This window comes from Prunus persica, chromosome G8 (genome assembly GCF_000346465.2).
Source record: "Prunus persica cultivar Lovell chromosome G8, Prunus_persica_NCBIv2, whole genome shotgun sequence".
In the NCBI taxonomy this organism is placed as follows: Eukaryota; Viridiplantae; Streptophyta; class Magnoliopsida; order Rosales; family Rosaceae; genus Prunus; species Prunus persica.
Window position 1 is genome coordinate 1,082,435 of NC_034016.1, and position 6,624 is coordinate 1,089,058.

General features: G+C 34.9%; 1 pseudogene; it reads left to right on the forward strand.

Moving 5' to 3' along the window:
- Positions 2,346 to 4,879, forward strand: LOC18768306 (annotated as a pseudogene).

Consider the following 6,624-nt stretch of genomic DNA (forward strand, 5'->3'; position numbering starts at 1 on the left):
TTGAGCATTGAGCTCTTGAGAACTACTCTTACCTTTTATATACTTTCTCTATTTATTTTTACAACACGTTATTAGCACGACTCTATTAGTAGTTAAGGATCTTTGTATAATTTTTCTTATCTAATTTCCTATTTTATTTTGATTGATGTTTTTTTTATTTCGCTAACTAAGTTTCTTTGAGACATAGTCCCACACATGTTGATTGACTATAATACAGAAGGATGCTATGGCTCAAAGTTTACCATGTTTTTCGTTTTTCTTTTCTAACCAATTGTACAGTCTTCATCTTTTATTTAATATACACTATAACATGTATATGTTTTTATATATTATAATATATAAATAAACGGTTGCACTTTTATAAAGATGAATTTTATTTATACATTAGAACTCGAAGTTCACATCCTAATGATTTAAACTTGAAGTTTTAAATCAAAGAAATCCAATAATTCTAGAACCCGAAGTTCTAAGTTATATAATTATTTTAGAGCCTGAAGCCCAAAATGTATAGAACTCAAACCTGTAGATTTGAGTGACTAATTACGCATATGTACATTTATTTATTTATTTATAGTAATATGATCACCTTTTTATTATTGAGGCATATTTTAACTTTTCATGTTTACAATTAATTAATTCTAAATTTTTTATTTTTTTTATTTTTTTCGACGTATTCAACAATGTCAAATCTCATGAAGCTTGTGTTTGTTGCACTTAACATTTCTGGCAAGAACTATTTGATGTGGATCCTTGATGCTGAAATTCATTTAAATGCAAAGAATCTTAAAAATACCATCAAGGAAGGAAATGAAGCATCCGTGCACGATTGCTCGAAAGTTATGATTTTCCTTCGCCATCACCTTCATAAGGGGTTGAAATCTAAATACTTTGGGATGAAGGATCCTGCTATCCTATAGAAAAATTTGGAAGGGTATGACCATCAGAAGAGTATATTACTTCCAAAGGCTCGTTATGATTGGATGCACCAGCGCTTGCAGAATTTCAAAACAATGAATGAGTATAACTCAGCAATGTTCAAAACTGTCTCTCAATTGAGGTTGTATGGAGACACAGTTACTGATGAAGATATGTTGGAGGAAACGTTCACAACTTTTCATGCATCCAACATGGTCATGCAGCAGCAATACCGACAAAGGGGATTGCAAAATATTCATAACTGATTTCATGTCTCCTTGTTGTTGAACAAAATAATGAGCTTTTGATGAAAAACCATCATTCCCACCTAACTGGCTCAAAACCATTTCCTGAAACAAATGCAAATGCATCATTCCTTGAAGTGAATACAAGCAATCATGGTCGTGGTCATGGTCATAGTCGTGGTCGTGGTCGTGGTCGTGGTCGTGGTCGTGGTTATGGTCATAGTAGTTGTCATGGTTGTAGTCATGCTTGTGGCCGTGGTCGTGGTCATTATAAATTTCGAAATTAAGGTGGTCATAATCATGCCTCAAATAAATAAAAAAGTGCACCATACCACCAGAAATAGAATAACAATGAAGAAAAACAAGGAATTGCTCAGGAAAAGTGCACCATTTCCTGAGCAATTCCAAGATGCATGATGAAGATGTATGTTTCGTGAATAGTGCAATAATACATACAATTCTTCTAGATAAGAAATAATTTTTTCATGTTTTTAGACCTGTTTGGATACCCTAATATTTTTTAGATAACCTGCTTGGAACTTTGGATAATTGGATACGACATAGATATAATTGATTTCTTTGATTGTCTATATAATTATTGTTTCTTCGATTACTCTAAAGATTAATATGCGTGCTCGCAAGAGTGGAGGCTAAGAGGTGGGGGTGGGTCAGGATGGGGAGAGGAGATAGGAGATAGGAGAGAGGAGAGAGGAAAGAGAGGAGAGAAGTGCAGTTTTTATTATTATACTGTTTTCAATTTTAAAAAATTTATGTTTTATTTAATACACGTGGCGTCGTATCATTGGATATGTGAGGCCTACATGTGTGCCACATCATCAATCTAACAGATTTTTCAACGGAACCTGACGGTAAAGACTACTTGGTTGAAGGATTTCAAACTCAAATAATATTATATCCAAAAAAACATTATATTTTTGAACTGACATTATGTATTACTGCGAATCTTACGGAATGATGGTTAAATATATTTTTCAGAAAAATTACTTCATGTTGTTCTTCTATTAAATATATTTTCATTGTTTATTATTTTTTTCTTATCCAAAATGAATGAAGAATTGCATTGATAATTAAAGCTTATCACTCGTATTACTTGTTCAAAGAGAACGGTACACTAATCATCTAAAGTTCTATTTTAGGGGAATGAATATCTTATCATTGTTCATGATGCTCTTGATTATGGGGTTGCTGCTTATCCCTTACAGTGAGCTACTTTCTTATTACCCAAATAGCCAACTCCAGCTATCTCACTCATATTTCCTTTAATAGCTTTCAAATATCCGTTGTTTTTTCAGATTCCAAAATATGGGATTTTTGAGAATAGAAATTCACTGAAGGATTTAGCACAAATGCCTCAATGGGCTGAAGAGAAACCTCTGCGAGTTGCTACTGGCTTCACCTATGTACGCAATGTGTTTAAGATTTTTTCACTGTATTATTCATCACTTTCCATTTTGGGAATAAGTTTCTTTTGTTATCTTATTGGAAATAAGGGTTCTGTTTGGATTTAATTTCTCTTTTGTCTTCTGCTGCAGCTGGGTCCGAAATTTATGAAAGAAAATGGACTGAACCATGTGAGCTTTTCAACTGCCGATGAAGCGCTCGAGGCAGCTCCCACAGTAAGAATATGCTTTGTCAGAGTAAAAGTTGGTGGGGTTGCTTGAACTTATGAGGAGCACTGTCTGCTGTCTGAATGTAGTTGCATTGCTCCCAGCGTAATATAAAGCATGATGCATATTTCTCAGTATATGTATCATGATTAACGATATCTTCAATTTATTGTTTCCTGATTCCTTTCAACGAGAAACATAGGCTATTGATTTTTATCGTCTAGTTTTTGTTTCAAAGTATTTTGTTTCAAATAATTTTATGTATCAATATGTAACCTATAAGTTATCTTATTCAACGTTATACTAGTCCAGAACTATGTTGGATTCTAGCTGCTGCAGTTAATATTATGATATTTCTTGAAGAGATTAAATCCATGCTTAAGTTCTAGATGGCCATACATTCAAATGACTCTTTTGTTAGCTAGTTGTTTCATGGGGATGGTCTTCAATCTTTTGTACAATCTAGTTTGATGTGGTGTTGTTGACCTTGGCATTTGAAGCTAGGGTTTTTTTTTTTTTTTTTTTTTCTACTTATCAATAAAATTAGAAAATAATTAATTGCCACTTGTCTCTCTTTTGAATTTAGATGTGGATAGCTGATGCAATTTTGGACCTTGTGAGTAGTGGGACCACACTGAAAGAAAACAACTTGAAAGAGATCGAGGGGGGAGTTGTGTTGTGAAGCCAGGTAAGGTTCTTGCTTTATGGCTCATCTTACCTAGCATGTGATCTTGTAGGTTTAAGCATGCTACTTAGAAGGAGCTTGTTCAACTCCCTGCTCTTTCGATATCTTATCTTATGCTTGTAATTAGATTTTCTTTAGGTAGTTCTTGTTGCAAGCAAGAGATCGTTGATCCAAAGGAAAAGTGCACTGGACACGACACATGAGATTCTTGAAATATTGGAGGCGCATCTAAGGGCTGAGGGTGAGTTCACGGTGCGTATCTGAAAACCTATTTTTGTGCCTTCGGGACTTTTTCCCATAATCTTTAAATTTTCTTTTCATGCATGCATAACAGGTAACTGCAAATATGAGAGGAAGTAGGGCAGAGGAAGTGGCTGAGCGTGTTTTGAGCCAGCCATCATTATCACGTTTGCAGGTGAGGTTTGAAATGAAGCATCACTCTCTAACCATGAACCTTAAGTTCAAGTTGCAGTATACACTAATAACTGGTCTTTTATGGTGATATACTGACCCTTTTTTCACTTTGATGAGTTTCTAAATAATCTAAATGGTAACACATGCAGGGACCCACCATAAGTCTAGTTTTTTGCAAACGTGATGGGCAAATTGCTTCTGATTACTATGCCATAGTCATATGTGTACCCAAAAAGGCGCTCTACAGGTCTGTACAACAACTGAGAGTGGTGAGCCATGATAATATATTATAAGCATTGTTCAATGTTATGTAAAATGAATCCTCGCTTCTCAAATGCTATGAGAGTGCTTGTTCTGTTGACCAGCACCCTCACATTCATGCAGCGAAATTCTTCTGGCTTATGTATTTATCTTTACAGTATGTAAAAGAAACAATTAAATAATAAGTCAAAGGATGGCAGTTGGACTGTTCAATCAGAGACTTAGTTTCGTCATAGGGTTTAGTCCTCACTAGTTTGTTTATTTTGTGCACAACAAAATGCTCTTGTTTGGTTGGTTAATTGACAGACATGACATGCCACCTAGATATATAAGCAGCCAACTCTACCCTTTGTTTGTTTCACAATGACAAAGGAACATTGGTTTGAACTGATTTCTAGTTTTCAGTTGGTCATTTTTTAAATATGCTGGAACAATGGTTCTAAATTAGAACTGGTTTAAACCTTGGATGTGGAGTTTCTCTGCATATGTCATTGTGCCTACCTCTTGTACACAAAGGCGTATTTTTTTACTATTAAATTTTGAATCTAGGGCCATGTTTCATTTAAGATTTTCCTTTCCTTGGATACTGGGGTTTAATCTTCTATAATTTGGTGCAGATTGGAGGCAGCAGGGTTCTAGTTTCCTCTTTGACCTACATTTTTTATGAAGAAACTCTGAGATGGCGCGAACTCCTCTCAGCACTTGGCCTCCAGTTCTCTCTCTGTGGTTGATGTTGTGCAAGGTTTGTTATATTTTTGTAGGTGTGCCAATATTTAAGAGTTTGACGAGCAAGCCCATCTAGATACCTGCAATGGGTTAGAGGTTGGAAAAGGTGTACTTAAATTAGGCTTAAACATTGAAATTCTTGTACTCTCTCTCTTTATGTTTGAATTGAAAACTTGGCATGTAATCAGAGTGGTGGCGTAAGACGATTTTTGCTAGTTGTATGCAATTTTACTTTTTCCTCTGTTTTCTTAGTTCGGTTAAATTTTGCAATTGTTTATGATGCAAGGTCGAATAGGTACCCAGGATGGATGCAAATCATTGGCTATACTAATCATCTAGTGTGCTAAGTAATATCGCAATGATGAATTAGTGTGATTTCACTGATTTGGACTCAATGTCTTCAATAATATGTTTGTGATTTTTTTGTTATACAATTTTCTTATGTCATATGCATTTGCCCTCTTTTATTTTTTTGGGGTTGCAAGTGGTAGCTTAAACTTGCGGAGAGGGTAATCAAATTCGGAAGAAAGGGGTAGGTACATTGTCCTGGCCAAGCGAAACCCACATTTGCGTACATTGTAATTCTCAAGTCAACACCTTTCAACTTCTGAATCTCTGATCAATTTTCTTTTTATAAACACCCTTAGGGAGAAACAAAAGTGCTTCGTATATCCTCCCTTCGCCATTAAATCCAAATAAAAAAGAAGAAGAGGAGTTTACTGCTTTTACTTATTTCTTTCAATGGTATTTGAGGTTCATGGACATAAAATTCTAGATATGTAAATTTTTGAAGCTCTATATACTATCCTTCTATTCACAAGGCCACAAAATAAATAAATATAGTGAATTTGGCTCAACTCAAAATGTGTTTATGCTAGTTGTGCCAAGTGTATTAAAAAAGAAAGTACAGAAATTTCATGTCATTTGTCTTTGTTTCATTTTTCTGGATGGCAAGGGAGCTTATGAATTATGATAAAGATATGTAAATTTTTTGAACATAAAACATATCTTATCAATACAAGTGGATAATTAATGAGCATGAGAGAAAATATTATGTATAAGATAAACATATAGCCCTAGTTTCAAGATATAAAAAAAAATGAAGATGAAAAAAACAAGACTTGTTAAGTAACAATTTCATATGTGCATGTTTACCAAACTACTATAAACTTGGAGTTAACCAAGTGGGTTTGGTCAGTACTGACAACTTAACACTTGGAAATGGTCGCCTAATTCTCCTAGAATCTAGGTAAAATACACCAATCTCACGAGATGCATATGTTTCTAAACAATGTAACTTCCATATGTTGTTTGTTGCAAAATAAATGCAATTTCCGTCAAATCCTTGGATATTACTAGCTAGATGCAGGGACACGCATTCAGCATCAGAGCAAAAGAATAGTTGGTCGTCCCCCAAACATTGTACCCTATCAAACTTGTCATTCTCTTGGTCAAGCTTGTATACTCTAAATTCACTTGTCCTCAAATATGGTTTAGAGCCAAATGCATCTTCAGAAGCAATATCGATGCGGCGAAATTCACCATTGTTAACTCCTTCATCTTGATCATCATTATTGTTATCTTCCTCCTCTTCCTCATCATCAGTCTTTTCTTCCTCATCATCCTCATCATCAGTCTCATCCTCATCATCAATCTCATCCTCATCCTCGTACTCATCCTCATCATCCTCATCATCAGTCTTTTCCTCGTCCTCATCATCAGTCTCATCCTCATCATTAATCTCTTCCTC